The sequence below is a fragment of the Cydia amplana genome, chromosome 19 (assembly GCF_948474715.1).
Source record: "Cydia amplana chromosome 19, ilCydAmpl1.1, whole genome shotgun sequence".
NCBI classification, from domain to species: domain Eukaryota; kingdom Metazoa; phylum Arthropoda; class Insecta; order Lepidoptera; family Tortricidae; genus Cydia; species Cydia amplana.
In genome coordinates, this window is record NC_086087.1 from 3,571,147 (window position 1) to 3,589,439 (window position 18,293).

General features: G+C 37.6%; 1 protein-coding gene across 1 annotated transcript in view; it reads right to left on the reverse strand.

The window, feature by feature from the left end:
* The window catches only part of LOC134657259 (somatomedin-B and thrombospondin type-1 domain-containing protein), a 69,859-nt gene that overhangs the window by 12,712 nt on the left and 38,854 nt on the right, over window positions 1-18,293 (reverse strand). The window lies entirely within an intron of this gene.

Below are 18,293 nucleotides of genomic sequence, written 5' to 3' on the forward strand. Positions count from 1 at the left end.
TACATTTTATGGTAATCATAGTGGTTGATTTAGTTTAGATATCATAGTGGTTTTCCGGGTCAAGGTCCGGGTCTGGGTCCGAGTCCGAGTACGGGCCCGAGTCCGGAGTCCGGGGCCCAATCCAAGTCAAAATCGAAATTGAAAATCACAAAACGTGTACCTACTATGCGTCGTTGAGGAGTTCTGTTCTGATCATCATCAGCAGTTCCACATCATCAAATGCCACAGTTTTTAATGTAAATGCTTGATTTTCTGATGAAAATATATAAAATTCTATACGGATGCCTTTAAGATTTGAGAAGTTCCCTCGATTCCTCATGGATACCATGTTCAGGACTTGAGATTGACATAAATGTGCCTAAAAACCTAACTTGCTTAACAAACATAACGAAAAGGACAAATCGCCAAATGCGAGCTATGCGTCGTTGAAGAGTTCCGTTATGATCATCATCAGCAGTTCCACTTCATCAAATGCGACAGTTTTTAATGAAAATGCTCGATTTTCTGATGAAAATACAAAAATCTCTATACGCATGCCTTTAAGATTGGAGGAGTTCCCTCGATTCCTCGTGGATCCCATCATCAGAACTCGAGCTTGACAAAATTGTGGCTTAAAAACTTAACTTGCTTAACAAACATAACGAAGAGGACAAATCGCCAAACGTGAACTATGCGTCGTTGAAGAGTTCTGTTCTGATCATCATCAGCAGTTCCACTTCATCAAATGTCACTTTTTTTTATGTATATGCTTGATTTGTTGATGAAAATACAAAAATCTCTATACGCATGCCTTTAAGATTTGAGGAGTTCCCTCGATTCCTCATGGATCCCATCATCAGCACTCGAGCTTGACAAAAATGTAGCTTAAAAACTTAACTTGCTTAACAAACATAACGAAGAGGACAAATCGTCAGACGTGTGCTATGCATCGTTGAAGAGTTCTGTTCTGATCATCATCAGCAGTTCCACTTCATCAAATGTCACTTTTTTGAATGTATATGGTTGATTTGTTGATAAAAATACAAAAATCACTATATGTGTGCCTTTAAGATTTGAGGAGTTCCCTCGATTCCTCATGGATCCCATCATCAGAACTGGGTTTTGACAAAAACGGGACCAATCTGTATGCATATACATACAATCAAAAAAATAATTTTCAAAATCGGTCCAGTAATGACGGAGATATGGAGTAACAAACATAAAAAAATAAAAAAATAAAAAAAACATACAACCGAATTGATAACCTCCTCCTTTTAGATTTGGAAGTCGGTTAAAAATAGTTATTCCATGTTGCTGGGCTTTGAAAACATTCAAACCCATTATATCTTTAAAATCACTTATAATTTTATTGACCATTGCACAAACTTAGCAGTATTTTTTTTATATCTGAAAACCGTCATAAGACTGCTATGCATACAAAATATACCACTTCCCGAAGGAAATGCGAAAGAAAAAGCTGTAATAAACGACATTTCCCAAATCAAGTATAACACTTAAATAGACCCGCAAAAAGCTATTAAAAGTAAAGCCATTAATAAAAGACATCGAAATTATTATATTTTAATTTATTCAAAACGAGCTCGGTATCGTGGAATGGCCAATAAATGACAGTTAAGTGCAATTTGTCAGCTGCGTCCCTAATGGGATGAATCGCGATAGCTTGCCAACCGTTTATCTCAAATATCTAGTATAAATTGACCTTTGGATTCGTAACTAAAACGCGTAATCAGAGGTCTGTAATTAGCGGATCGGCTATCGCTGTATCACAATGGAAAATCGAGGATTTGGCGAAGCGAAGTGACGGCAAACCACGTTCATCCAACTGCTAAATCCATACAGCCAGCGACGACATATATATACTAGCTGTGCCCGCGGCTCCGCCCGCGTGGAATTCGGTCTGTGTCAGTAAGCTAATTCATCCCTAATTTCTCTTTCCCCTGGAGGCGGAACTTGAAGTAAAGTTGACAGATGGATACGATTAGGGGACTGAAGTCCAGATAAAATATTTTACAATTAATAGGTAGGTACTTACCACTAAACAAAACTACACTTCAAAACCAATAGTTTTTTTTCGCCCTTATTCCAATATTAGACGTGATTTAAACGACACAGAGTTATAGTAGGTGTATAACGGACAATACAGTACTACTTTTGTATTTTTACGTTCTTGACTGTACCTATCCAAATCATGTCCATGGCAAATATCATCCAATTCTGTCCTCCAGTCAAATCATTCTGAGCATGAAAAATTAAGAATTATACACATAGAAATCCATCGAAACTTTCGAATTTAGGTCTAATATTATATTAGTTAGAAGGAGTATTTACACTTTATTTACAGTTGTTTATGTATGCATAACTAAATATCTACATATATGTATGTACCGGGGATTACTTTTAAGAGTGTAAAAAAATGTTTAATTATAAATTGGCCTAAGTTGTAGTCGCTTGGTAGGGTGCCCAGAATGCCACCTTTATCAAAGTAGGCTTAACTTTAAAAGTTAAAAACGCGAGCGTAGTGAGCGCGAATTTTTTTTTGATAAAAAAAATTGAGAGATGAGAGAAATGTTGTCAGGGACACAGCCGCAATGGTTTACGTGAAACGTTGGTGTGGATATCTAACGCGAAAGCCGAAGGCCGAGCTCCATGTAGGGCCGAAGGCCCGAAGCTTCCAGGCTGTCAGTGCTTAAGCACAGAACAATAGTATCAGTGTCTAAATGCGAAGGCCGAAGGCCGAACTCCGCGTAGGGCCAAAGGCCCGAAGCGTCCAGGATGTCAGTGCTTAAGTCGTAGTAGTAGTCGCTCGGTAGGGTGCCCAGAATGCCACCTTTATCAAATTAGATTTAACCTTTAAAATCGTATTAAAAACGCGAGCGTAGCGAGCGCGAATTTTTTTTGATAGAAAAAAAATTAGAGATGCTATGTCAGGGACATAGCCGCAGTGGTTTACGTGAAATTTTGGTGTGGATATCTAATGCGAAAGCTGAAGGCCGAGCTTCATGTAGGGTCGAAGGCCCGAAGCGTCCAGAATGTCAATGCTTAAGTCGTAGTAGTAGTCGCTCGGTAGGGTGCCCAGAATGCCACCTTTATCAAAGTGGGCTTAACCCTTAAAATCGTATTAAAAACGCGAGCGTAGCGAGCGCGAATTTTTTTTTTATACAAAAAATTAGAGAGCGCAGTGGTTTACGTGAAATTTTGGTGTGGATATCTAATGCGAAAGCCGAAGGCCGAGCTCCATGTAGGGCCGAAGGCCCGAAGCGTCCAGGATGTCAGTGCTTAATCACAGAACAATGGTATCAGTGTCTAAATGCGAAAGCCGAAGGCCGAGCTCCGCTTAGGGCCGAAGGCCCGAAGCGTCCGTCGTAGTAGTAGTCGCTCGGTAGGGTGCCCAGAATGCCACCTTTATCAAAGTAGGCTTAACTTTAAAAGTTAAAAACGCGAGCGTAGCGAGCGCGAATTTTTTTGATAGAAAAAATTGAGAGAGGCTATGTCAGGGACACCGCCGCAATGGTTGAATTTTGGTGTGGATATCTAATGCGAAAGCCGAAGGCCGAGCTCCTCGTAGGGCCGAAGGCCCGAAGCGTCCTGGATGTCAGTGCTTAATCACAGAACAATAGTATAAGTGTCTAAGTGCGAAGGCCGAAGGCCGAGCTCCGCGTAGGGCGGAAGGCCGAAGCGTCCAGGCTGTCAGTGCTTAAACACAGAACAATAGTATTAATGTAGGTTAATGTGTGTGCTGGGCTCTCCAGTATCCGCTGATGCACCACAGTACTTACCGTCGAGCGCGTCTGTCGTGCGAATCCGCTGAGCGGTCAACCGCTCTTCGCACTGCGTGAACGTCTCCGATTCTTCCTCAGATTCCTGAGACCGTGCTACCTTGTAACCTCAATACGTTGCGAGAATTTCGCGAAAAATTCGTTTTTTTTCGGAAAGGTATGGTAATAACGCGTTTAAAATGCAAGTCCCAAATTGTTTGACATTTACAAAGACTTAATACCTATTTAAAATTTAAAAACTTTCGCGTTTCGAACACATATTAACTCACATTTATAGACGGGCCTATCTCGAAATTTATTTTATTACCTTTATTTACCGACGTTTCGACACAGGTTTCACTGGTCATGGTCGCGGCTAACTGATGTCCCAACAAAATGTCAAAACAGAGATTTGTGCAACTACCCGACGAAAAGTGTATGAAAAAGTTTGGGGTAGACATCATATTTTAAACCACCCACTTCACATAATGTTAATTATTGTCAATAAACCCGCGATAGACCCGTCTATAAATGTGATTTAATATGTATTTGCAAAGACGTTTGACATTGACTAAGAAAAATGTTGTTTTTTTACAAAGTACATACCTACACAAAAAAAAAGTTTACACCACTTTATTAAGTTAGCGCCATAAGATTCAGGTGCAAACATAACTTAATTGAGTGTAGTGGCCACCCCCCTTTTAGGGGTTGAATTTTTCTAGCCTAAAATAGGGCCTGGGAGTTTCTTGACAGATTAGTAAAGTTTGCATCAAAATCCGTTCAGCCGTTTTCACGTGATGCGCGGTCAAATAAACAGATAAACAGATAAACAGATAAACAGACAAACAGACAAACAGACAAAAATTCTAAAAACTGTTGGAACGTGTTCTGTTATCGATTCTAAGTATCCCCAACCAACTTTTTTTCGAATATCTTCCATGTACAGACTTTCGACCCTCTTCAGCTTTATTATATATATATATAATATATATATATATATATATATATATGTCGGAGCGAGACACCAGAAAGACGTATTGCAGCATTACAGTTCATAGTTAGACGCCTGTAAAAGTCGATTAGCAATGTTTGGCTACATATTATTTGCTTGTAACGGAATCATAAAGTTGCGTAGAGAGTAACGCCACCATCTATTGGCGTATTGATGAACTAAGATGACAGGTAGAAGGCTTTGGAACGTCAAGAGGGGTATCTTGAGTGAACGTAGGCACGAGCAGGCATTTTTGTCGTTATGTTGGTAGACTGGTCAGGCAGGTTTACCAACTTGAATTGGAGGCGGGAGCAGTTGGCTCCGCCGCTGGAACTGGCTTCCTTCTTCTTGATCGGACCGCGCTAGAGATCGGACGTTAGCCAAGCTCGTGCCTAATTCGCTACGTTCCTGAAGGCTTACACCTGAAGGATTATTCTGAAAGCTTATAGATTCTCACGTTGTTTAACCGTTTAGCTAAGTGTTTTATTCCAAGTGTTATTTTGATTTCTTATGTGCCATTAGAAGCTTACTTTTGTAAAATAAAGAAACTATGTGTTGTTTTGAAAAGATGTGTCCCGCCGAGTTTGTTGCCGAGTTAAATCTTCTCGGGTCAGAGGTGTAGGGTTGGAACCGGTTTAGTTTGACTTAAATAAAGATTTGAACGATTTCATGTGATCTTTTTATTTTTATTGAATTCCGATTCCATCGTAAGATCGTTTAGTTATTTTTATTATTTAGTACTCAAATAATAGTAGGCACTAGTATGGTTAATGAGTCCGAATGTTTATTTCATGCGTAGGTAGCATACCTACTATTTTGGCTGTGAAGTAATACATCTAGGTACTACCCCCACGCGCCCACCGCCATCGGGACCATCCGTCTCCGACATCAGCAAGTGGGATAGATGCGGAGTTTCATGTATTGCTTACACAGCCACGTGGGAGCGCAGGTGTATTTCCGGTTTGTATTTCTGGTGACCTACATTCCATAATCTGGACACTTTGTAATGGTAAGCTCAAGTGTCTAACCTTGATTGAATGGTGAGTGTAATTCATTGTTATTTGGTGAGAATTATTGTGAAATTGTGAATTATGATTGAGGCAGTCGAGCATAGCGGTCGTTACGTGACGTCATGTCTGGGATCGTTATGTTTCTTTATAATTAATTTTTGTAATCCATTTAAATCGAAGCGATCTTGAGTTATTTTGATTTGAAATCCGTACTGTTAATTAAAATCAAGTATTAGCTATCACGACGTGATATTATTTCATCGCTCACTTGTGAATCTACCCTCAATAATTGATTTAAACATACAATTAATTTTTAAAATCCATTTAAATCTAAGTGATCTTAAGTTATTTTGATGTGAAATCCATATTGTTAATTGAAATCAAATATTGGCTGTCGCGACGTGATATTATTTCATCGCTCACTTGTGCATCTACCCTCAATAATTGATTTAAACATACAATTAATTTTTAAAATCCATTTAAATCTAAGTGATCTTAAGTTATTTTGATGTGAAATCCATATTGTTAATTGAAATCAAATATTGGCTGTCGCGACGTGATATTATTTCATCGCTCACTTGTGCATCTACCCTCAAAAAATATTTTTTTTTTCATTAAAATACAATGCACCGTTAGAAATTGATCCTGCTGATTTGCCAATGCATAGGATTATGTAATCTTTACCCTGTAACGTTTAGTAATTAATAAAATTGCGACAAATTATTGCTCGTAATGCCGTGATAGATCACAAATCGTGCATACTATGGAAACATGAGCTACGCATATGAAAATTAATGTTACAGTGTCCTGCAGCCGGAGCTGAGCGAGCTTGCGGACGCCATTGCGCCCGTGATACAGAGGCGGCTGTGCAGTATCTTCTGTGCTGGAGATTTGGAAATAAAAGGACAGGTTTCGTTCTAATTGTTTATTAGTGAATTTTATTTTGAGTGTAATGGCGAAGCATAACAGTCGAACGTAACTAATAAGCTGTCACTTTTCGTATTGGCCCATTTTATCGTGTTACTTATTTTTGGAACACGTGTTTGTAGAATGAAATAAAACGCACTCATTGAAGTTTAAATTTTATTCTGAGATTTTTGAAGTCCCGTATACATTGGAAACATGTTTTTGTGTCTGCTACCTTGCATTTCATATACCTTTTGAGTTTAGCCTGCATACATGATAAACCTGATACCGTGCAAATGATGATTTCAGTAACAGCCAGCTATGTTGAACCACATTGTGTCCCTCGCAATCTGCCGCAGCAACGGCAACGGCAAGCGGAAAGGATCAGCCTCCGTGCTTGGGTTGGACCTCACCACCACCACATTTGACTTGGTCGCGTGCATCATACTTTATTAAGCTGGTGAGCAGTTCCCATTTCGTTGGGATTATTTTGAGATGTTTTACTTCTGCATAGAAGTCTTGAGCGAGTTTCTGTTGTTAAAGCTAAAGAAGAAAGCTATCTTTAGTGATTTTGATCAGTAATGTTCAGTTTCAGTTGATCAGTTGACGCTGATAGTACCAATGGTTCCGAGTAACATGATTTAAAGACCTGTTTTTATTTTTTGGAATTCACTGTTAACATTGTTTTGCTTTCGACGGACTGAAAGCTTGTACTTTCGTAGGACTGAAATTACGCCCGATGGACTGGGCACTACTGTTTTGCTTTCGATAGACTGAAGGCACGCCCGATGGACTGGGCAATACTGTCATGCTTTCGATGAACTGAAGGCACGCCCGATGGACTGGGCAATACTGTTTTGCTTTCGATGGACTGAAAGTATGCCCGATGGACTGGGTATTGTTTAGTGACCGCATCAGAAGTGCCGGAGCATGTAAGAGGTGCACGTGGTCTGCTTTTTATGTGCAGAATGCTCTTTGCGAGGAGTAGCACTTACGCGGCTGAGATGGTTACTTCTGACGAGGGTCTGGTATCTGCCGAAGGACTGGCAATGCACCGAAGGACTGGTGTTGTTTTGTTAAAAATGAATTCCCGTTTATGTACTGTGTTCATATGAGTAAAATTGGAACTATCAATTCAGAATGTTATTTATTTTAAGATGTCTTACAAAAATTTAGATCACATATGACCAATTTTTTTTAATGCCAGATAATTTCCCCGTAAATTGATATTGACGACAATAGTAGTGATACTGTCGAGCAATGAATTAGAGCTGTTGTGATTTGTGTTTTTGATGTTTGGGATTGTTCTGTTTTCACATAAATTTGAGAGTATCCGCCAGATGGAGGCGATGATTATTGGAGTGTATCCGTTAGATAGCGGCGATGATTACTGATGATTATTTTTATTTAGTCGTTGCTCGATGGACTATTTTTGACTAGAGAATTGAGGATTGTTAAAGTAATTTTGAACAATTATTTTTTCTGGTTTGATTGATAACAAAGTTTGATTTTAATAGTAATTTGGGTGAGAACCAAATTGTTGGTCAGGAATGACCGAGCGATGAGATACTGTGCTGTATGTTTTGTTTCAGTATCAAATGCATACACCCACACACGAGGACGTGTGTAGCGCAGGACGGCCGTGTCGGAGCGAGACACCAGAAAGACGTATTGCAGCATTACAGTTCATAGTTAGACGCCTGTAAAAGTCGATTAGCAATGTTTGGCTACATATTATTTGCTTGTAACGGAATCATAAAGTTGCGTAGAGAGTAACGCCACCATCTATTGGCGTATTGATGAACTAAGATGACAGGTAGAAGGCTTTGTAACGTCAAGAGGGGTATCTTGAGTGAACGTAGGCACGAGCAGGCATTTTTGTCGTTATGTTGGTAGACTGGTCAGGCAGGTTTACCAACTTGAATTGGAGGCGGGAGCAGTTGGCTCCGCCGCTGGAACTGGCTTCCTTCTTCTTGATCGGACCGCGCTAGAGATCGGACGTTAGCCAAGCTCGTGCCTAATTCGCTACGTTCCTGAAGGCTTACACCTGAAGGATTATTCTGAAAGCTTATAGATTCTCACGTTGTTTAACCGTTTAGCTAAGTGTTTTATTCCAAGTGTTATTTTGATTTCTTATGTGCCATTAGAAGCTTACTTTTGTAAAATAAAGAAACTATGTGTTGTTTTGAAAAGATGTGTCCCGCCGAGTTTGTTGCCGGGTTAAATCTTCTCGGGTCAGAGGTGTAGGGTTGGAACCGGTTTAGTTTGACTTAAATAAAGATTTGAACGATTTCATGTGATCTTTTTATTTTTATTGAATTCCGATTCCATCGTAAGATCGTTTAGTTATTTTTATTATTTAGTACTCAAATAATAGTAGGCACTAGTATGGTTAATGAGTCCGAATGTTTATTTCATGCGTAGGTAGCATACCTACTATTTTGGCTGTGAAGTAATACATCTAGGTACTACCCCCACGCGCCCACCGCCATCGGGACCATCCGTCCCCGACATGTATATATATATATATATATGTATACCTATAATGTGCAGGGAGTAAATTTAGACTGCGGGATAATTTAAACTAATCGAAATATCTTCCATGTTTTAAATTATTTACTAAAGTGCCATATGTCCAGATATCGAAAAAGAAGTGTTGTGTGTGACTCTACTCAATAATGTAAAACATGGAAGATATTTTGATTAAGTAGTTTAATTTAATTACCCCGCAGTCTAAATTGTCCCCCTGCACCTTAGACAAAGCTCTCGGCACATTTTTGACTTTGAACAACGGTCCGTATGACTGATTCTCAGAGTCTGACATATAATATCAGTGTTGTCGCTTCTTCATAAATTTACCACGCCCACAGTTTTGAATATTACCTACCCAATACACAATTTCCCGCTATTAAACACTTCATCCACTTATAATACTTTGAATACAACTACTAATATGGGTAAAACCACAGACAACATTACTTTATGGTAAAACTGACAGCCGCATGTGCAGAGCGTGCATGGAAGAAGAGGAAACAACAAAACATATTCTCCTAGACTGTAAACAGGTGGAATTAGTATACAGGAGCAAATACCTAGGGAATCTGTGCACACTAAAGGAGGCAGTTAGCAACCTAAAGACCTTTCTAGGCTTTGTGGAGGAGCTAGGATAGTTAGAGTAGGGCTACCTCGTATCGTATCTCACAAAATAGGCACAGTGGTTGTCGATTTGCGGAAAATGCCCAGAAAAACGTAACTAATAATACTTTGAATAACATCATGCACAAGTTTTTTGAAGCAAACAGTTTATTGTTATTGGTGAATGTGTTAAATTGATATGTTCCGCGTGTAAAGAACCCTCTTCAATGGGAAAAAGTTGTTTTCCTCTTAGAAGGGCGAATACCTGCAGAGTTAGCATCCAAATGAAAGGAACGCTGAGCATAAAATTTCCCTTCATATTTTATGGTATCATAAAGGTACAGTCGCCATCAGATATATCGGAGCGGCTAAGGCGCTCACAATATCTGAACACGCACTCTAACGCCGTGACAATAGAGGCGTGTTTAGATATTTGTGAGCGCCTTAGCCGCTCGGATATATCTGATGGCGACTGTATCTGCCGATATTTATGGTTTGGCAGTTATTTTTAACGTCTAATACGACACCCGCAATCAAATAAGACTACCTATTTGAGGGACTCGTGTAACAGACAGGCTAATAGGGAATATTACGCGAAACTCTGCGTAGGGGGCGCCACTACCACACTTACGCACAATCGGAGGGTCTACAAACGAGAGAGCCGAAATTTTGTTAGGTATCTAACCTCTCTATCACTCGTGCATATTCGAGCGATAGAGAGGCAGAAACTCAGCAAAGTTTCGATTTTCGCGTTTTCCGGTAGGCGCTTTGTTTATTATTGTCAAATTTTTTATTGGGTGTGACTTGTCAATACAGACATGTTACAAATTTCGCGATGTTTATTCACATCACAAGTACCACAAACCACAACAATTGCCATGTCACCAGATTACTGAAACCAAGTCGCATGCCGCTCTAGCAAATAAATCGTTATTATTTAAGGCGAGGGAAGCTTCGAGATCTCCGTTTAGAGAAAATTTATGGGCCTCTCGGAGCGGGTATTCTGTACATCTGAATTATTCTAGTCGCGCTAAGGACCGGAATCAGTTGCTTAGTAAGCGGGTTTACTAGCAAATGGAACGAAGGAAATCTTACAAAGTAAATGATAGTTTGTACAATATATGATCACACCGAAGCATAGAGGCCATTTTACATGATACCTCGAGTAGTGATGTGATGGTCTACTACGGCACGGTCTAACACGAAAATAATTGAAACGAGATGTTACTCACTCCTAAAATGGTGAAACTTTTTATCAATAACGTTTAAAAATTTCTAGACTAAATCTTTAGACTTCCTATTTTTCATATAAATTAAATATTATCTTTATTGTACGCCATTATCATTGTAAGTAATTGACCTTGCTCGTCACCGCTTAAACATAACAAAACCCGCAATACTTTAAAGTGTACTAATAATCTGACACAAGTAATTTTTAAAAGTCGCTGAACAAACGTTGATCAGTTTGAGAAGTACAGCCTACCGTACAGTTTAATTATTTGCTCGTGTTACAGGCCACACCCAGTGCCTATACAAAATGATAGCCAGCAGGCTCACACATTCACTTGATCTAGGCACAGGCAATGTTATGTCTGAATTTATAATGAAGCTTCGCTTGAAACGCAGTATTCACTAATCCAGTTAACATAATATACCTATAACGAACTGTATTTTCATGCAAAATGCATATGATGAATTTCATTTTCATTGTTCAAGGAAATACTATGCTAGTACAATTAATTATAACGCCTAGCGACTCCCCCAACTAATTACTAGTACCGACTAATTACCTACATTGAAATTGAAATCACTATTAAATAAAACAGAGTTGCTTTTGCTTTATTTCGAGTCATTTTAAAGCAAAATTAAATTATATTTGCTAATTCGATTGATTCAAATTGAGCTGCCACAGTATTGCGAGAGTTCTGTTATTACGTGTTTCATTATCTAATCTTGTAAAAAAATCTAATCACTACATAGTATAAAACAAAGTCGCTTCCCGCTGTCTGTCCATATGTATGCTTAGATTTTTAAAACTACTAACTACTACTACTACTAAAAATAGAGTGATTCAAGAGGAAGATTTATGTATAATTTGTTAACCCGTGCGAAGCTGGGGCGGGTCGCTAGTTACAACTACTTATAGGAAAGTATTTCACTGAAAATAAAAGGTTCCTTGACGAAAATCAAGCTTTGTATCAAAAGTCTCTAAAGCGCCTGGAAATATAGCGAAGGATCTTTTACTAGCTACGAGATAAACTCTACTATATAACGAGATACGAATAAAATGCACGTTAAAAGTGATGTACCGACTGTGGTTTTGGCCGACTAGCCGACTATCCGGCGCTCGGATTGCCGATTAGTCGGCCGACTAGTCGGCTAGTGGGCCTAATTCATAATCGTTACTTCTCAACTGTAGTAGATTTATTCAAGTTGTTCTATGCTGCTGCGACGATACACCCACATAATTACCTATACATGAATTTAATCTAAACACAAGCACATTTTGTACCCTAAATACGTATTTGAGTAAAATGGGCATGAAACATTTGATTAATATTGGCTTTTTATTTTATTTATGTCCTGCTTTCTGTAATTAATAATAGGCCGACTAATCGGCCTTTTTTGCCGACTAGTCGCCGACTACAAATGTGGCCGGATAGTCGGCTTTCCCGACTAGTCGGTACATCCCTAGTTAAAAGGTTTCAGTCGACGAACAAGCTTCAAGCTTGTTAACTTACCTGACATTTCTAACAAGACTTTGTAGTATTTTAAACGTTATTGAGTCAAAGCTATCGAACGCCGGGACCTTGATGCACTTATCCTAACTCACTTTTGTTCAAATAATTCAGTATTTGTCTGTAATTCAATTCATAAAAAAAGTTTTCATTCATTCATTCATTCATTCAATTAATCTCAACTCTCTCTAGGTATTTATATGAAAAATGAACGCAAAATGTAGGAAGAGATATATCACAGACAATTTGTTCAAGTACTGTTAATTTCGCATTAAATTACCCACGTTTAAACCCACTGAAACACGTAAGTGCAGAAATATGTCCAAAAGGATTACTACAACGCGTTCCGAGGCACTTGTTACCACGAATATACTCACGCAACTTTCACACAAAAAAACAACCTTAATATATTATGAATTATTATTACGCTGCACAAACTTCTTCAATGATAATTTTAACTTGTAGTACGCGCTTTATCATGTAGCCTGTTCCATGAATGTTACAGAGAGGCAAAGCCAAAATTAAAAATATGTATCTGATTTATGAACGTAACTCCTACGTTGAACGGTTCCCGCGCTGTCAGCTGTCAAATGTCATTGTGTTTATTCATGTTAGCCTAGACCATTAGGGCTTAATAAAATATAACTTTTTTACAGAAAATAATAGTAAATATATATTAAATATGTGAAAAAATAAAATATTAGTGTACGACAGTCCGACCAATTACAAAATTGGAAGAAAATACAAGAAGATTGAAGAAGAAAATGCTACTTTCGCGACCAAGGTCAAAGGCGGCGTCGCGTCGTTTCGTGGATAGCATGACTATCCACCCGGACATGTTGCATACCAAAATAAGAATCTAGCAGGCCATGGACGTAGGTACCTACTTTTTATTTTAGGTCTGCATCATCATCTCCATCTCCGCCAGCGGCGTAGAGAAAAAAGCGATTTTCGCGTGGCGTTTAAAAGCAATCTGTGCCCTCCTCGCTCGCCAGCGACCGAATGTTAATTCATATCTAAAATTCCGAAAGCGAAATAAACGCAAAGTAAGAAATACAGTGGACCAATAACAAGTGCTTATTTGTTCATGATTTTCGACGTTTGTGCTACCTCTATTCTAGCTAGGTGTATATCTGTCCGCTAACTGCACATGGTGACTGAGCTGTGCACTGCATTCTGGAGCACTATTCTAGGTGCATCTGTCTGCTAACTGCACACGGTGGTTGTGCTGTGCACTGTGCAATCTGGAGCACTATTCTAGGTGCATCTGTCTGCTAACCGCACACGGTGGTTGTGCTGTGCACTGTGCATTCTGGAGCACTATTCTAGGTGCATCTGTCTGCTAACTGCACACGGTGGTTGTGCTGTGCACTGTGCATTCTGGGCCACTATTATAGGTGTGTCTGTCTGCTAACTGCACATGGTGACTGAGCTGTGCACTGCATTCTGGAGCACTATTCTAGGTGCATCTGTTTGCAAAATGGCTATACTAAGCTTTTTGGAGTACTAACCTAGGTATCTCTGATGATATTTGGACTTGGCAATCTTTCACATACTAATACTAGGTGCATTCAATGCCAGTATATTTGGGACATTGTGGTGTTGTCACTTATGCCTTACTAACAGCACTGAGATATGGCTCATATCCTACCTGCCAATGGCAGTGGACTTAAGGCCACAAGTCTTGCTAGAACTGGGTTTTGTGGCCCCATGAGGTAATCAATGTGGTATGCAAAATTAGGCCGTCTCTTGATATGTACTCATCTTCAAGTAGGTGAATTAAAAGATTTATTCTTATTTCAGCACGGAGGCACCAGAAATTTGGATATGGAAAAATCCTAATAGGACAACCTTGTTGTTTGTTTTCAGATGTATAATTAAGAACATTACAAAACCAGTATGACCCAAACAAGATTATGCATAAATAATCTGCGCTGTAAAATTTTATTGGTGCTTTGAAGATGAGCCCAGCGACTTGAACTGCGGCTGGTGAGATGCTTGTCGGTGAGGAACAAGGCTAAGTATTTGTTTGCTAACTGTGATGATTTAGCTCTCAATCAATTTTGTGCTGCAACCGGCTGTCGCTTTTAAGTGACTTGACTTTCTTTTGTGTGATTATTATCACTGAGAATCTTCGCTAAAGCAGCGGTCCTGTAAATACTAAAGCACAATAAATGGCATTAGAGATTACTTTACAACATGCTGTCGACAAGTGATATTATAAGAAAATCTAGCAGATAAACTAATGGCTTACGGCCTGGTATTTCAACTTCAAGGGCTCAATTATCAATCATATTTTCCAATGTATGTTTTGCTGTTACTTGTATTTGTTTCATATGATAGAGTATTCATTTAACATTACAACATACAAAAACCCTGGTCAAAAGCAGCGATAAGGAGGCGGAGCAACATTTTCCTCTCTGCAGTCAGTGGTCGCACTCAAGTGACATTACAACAGCCTGTGTTCATTTAGAACAAATTCTCAAAAGCTGTGGTTTATTTAAATACACTTCTTTAATTGCAGTGACATCATATTTACAAGGATTTTGTCATACAAAATTAAATTTTTTGTCTGTCCCAACAGATATTCCGAAATATGATCAACTCTGTGAAATTGATAGTCAAATACTAGAAAACTATATACTGTGTGTATATGCCTATGATGTTCTTATAAAATAATGTACACCTTATACAGTTTAATATTGACTTTAATATTTTCTCTACCAAATCCTAAGAGAAATAAATACAGATACCTATATATTTAAGAAGTAAATATATTGCAACTAAGCAGTTTAAGTCAACAGGGAATTGGAACTGTTATGAAACTAATTAAGTAATGACATAAGTCCTTTTATTAGACAATTAGACTAGGTCACATAATGAGCAATTGTTTAGATTATATATCTATTGTTGAAGCTCATTATTAAAAATGTTTTTTATACTATGTAGGTGCATACATATACAAGATACACTTAATTAGTCTTGATACCATTACCTATATGGAGCTATAATCAAATGAAACTAGATCCTTAGTACTTACCTCAGAAAGCTAGGTAATACTAGAATTATTTCTTTAGCCAATAAGGACAAATACAAACTCAAACAACAGATAAAGTCCTTATTAGTTTTAATGAACTTTGCTCATATAAATGGGTTGTTGTACCTATAGCTACAAGTTTGGCTAATGAATATGGTTATGTGTGTATTTAAAGAGCTGAATAGATAAAAGTACCTATACTGAATTTCGTATATTTTAAAGAAATACAATGCCAATATATCACCTAACGTGACATAATTTGGTGGCTAATTAAAATAAAGGGTTATAAATATATATTTTTTGCAGATATTTAAGTACTTACAGTAATACTTACACCCGTGTGGAAATTATTAAATGAGCCTAATAGAATGCATTAGGTACATTAATTTTGTTCAGGCTATTATGGTGGTCTTGTTTATATTTAAAGACCCTCTTTTCCGGTTTACCACACTGAGATACATCTGAGAGAAGACAACACAGCTATCGCAATTATTTATAAACCGGTAAAATGAAATACAGTATTTGTATGTCTAGGAACGTTAGCAGTGGTGTGAAAAGAGACATTACAATATTCTACTTAAATGCTATATGTGCTTTAAGTGTCATAAGCTGATTGAGAGAAAATAATGTAAGATTTCAGATTTAACGAAAATTAAATTTGAAATTTCTTACAACATTTTGGAAATCCATATACCTACCGAGTTATTGGTTATTATACAAACATCCTGGTGAAGTAACCCAGATGTTTTTTCTACATAAGTAGATGCTTTTGCAAAAAATATTTTATCTATGTTTTCCTTCCAACTGAAACGAAATCTAAGGTATTAAAATTTAGGGAAAGTAGAAGGCATCAAGGCTCGGTCATTGTAACTACTCAGTTTACAAAATATTTATATGCATATGTACATATAATTGTATGGACTTGCGCCCCAGCTCTCATTTATAAAACATATTTTATTAACTGGTTTCAAGTTTCAACAGCGTATTATCCTGGTTACCCCAGTGTTATCCAGGAAGTGCCACCAGTCATCACTGAAGGAGAAGAGGAAGAGGAGAAAGGAGTACAGTACGGTGTAATCCCTTGCGCCCAACACCGTCAAACACACACACACTTTAAATTATGGTGTATGTTATGTAAAAATTAATTACATTAATTATTTTATGGCATCTGTTTCAGAAGTGCTTGCCGTTTTAATAGCATTACTTATGTAATGAGGGAGCTAGGTATAGATGTGTAAATAATTGTAAATCTGCTCTTGTGCTTTTATTGGGGAATAGGCTCTCCTCAAATGATAGCATTGAACACTTTATGAAGAACGTTTTTTCGATTACACCAAACTCAACCATAAAGTGTGTCCTAGTACCCTTAATCGGTCTTAAATTATTTATTAACAGTGTCACCAACTAATGAAAATCATTCATTACAGGATTAAGAAAAAGTAAAAAATTATTTTAACACTTTTATTAGCTGTTGTGATTGTACACAACGTGCAAACCCTGTCCTTGATAAAATATCAAACTTTACTGTTATTCTGATTGATAAATTTCAGCAACCCTTGCTATCCATAGCATTAATTTTTCAGGGAAAACACTAATTTTAAATTGAATGAGGTGTAAAACATTGATTACCTGTATATAAATAACGAACAATAATATTCGTGATGGTAGTTATTAACTTGTTAGTGATTATTTATTGCCCTCAAAATCATGAAAAAATCACTTCCCAAACGATTTGTAGAGGGATTACTTAAGTCAACTCTTAAAGATTTGTATTGTTCTATTTTTATTTTCACCACCTATTTAACCTGTTATGTGTTGTGTCAACCGTAAATCGTTTAGGAGTTAATATTGGTGGAAGAAAAACATCAAGATGGAGTGATTCTTGTAATGTTTTTTTCTCAATTTCATAATCATGGTTCCATCCAATAATTTTGGTAAATCCTTACTATGATAAATGAGAAAATAAGTGTTACTTAAAGGTGTAACCAGCAACATACTGCCAAGAGTTGCTTATAGTTGTTGTATTCGCCAATAATTGCATCTCATGCTATCCTTTGATTTCTTTGATATTCCTATAATAATTAGGTTTTATGTGGTATTTGGTGGTATAAATGAAAATACTTAAGTACCTATTAATAAATAATAATATAAAAAATAATAATTCAGCCTTTATACGTCCCACTGCTGGGCACAGGCCTCCTCTCATTCGCGAGAGGGCTCGGGCTATAGTCCCCACGCTAGCCCAATGCGGATTGGGGACTTCACATACACCTTTGAATTTCTTCGCAGATGTGTGCTATTAATAAATAAGGATCAAATTATTTTTGTTTCAACTATCTATAGGTACTATACGATAGACAGTTTGATGAAATGATATCACTAGATCTCTAAATAATGTTGTAAACTAAATATACCTACATATATTCTGAAATCAGTTAATGATAACTAAAAAGGTACCTAATTTAAAATTAAATAATAAATCATTGTTAATCATTAATCAATGATTTCATTGTTCCCATACAAAGCCAAATCAAACTTTGAATACTTATCTCTAAACATCTACAAGTTAAAATTATCATTGAAGAAGTTTGTGCAGCGTAATAATAATTGGAAATTAAACGAACTTACCTGTAAGTGAAGTTCATTTCAATTATATTAGCTGCACAAACTTCGAAATGATAACCCATCCCACCCAGTACCCACGTTGTCCTGAGACAACCA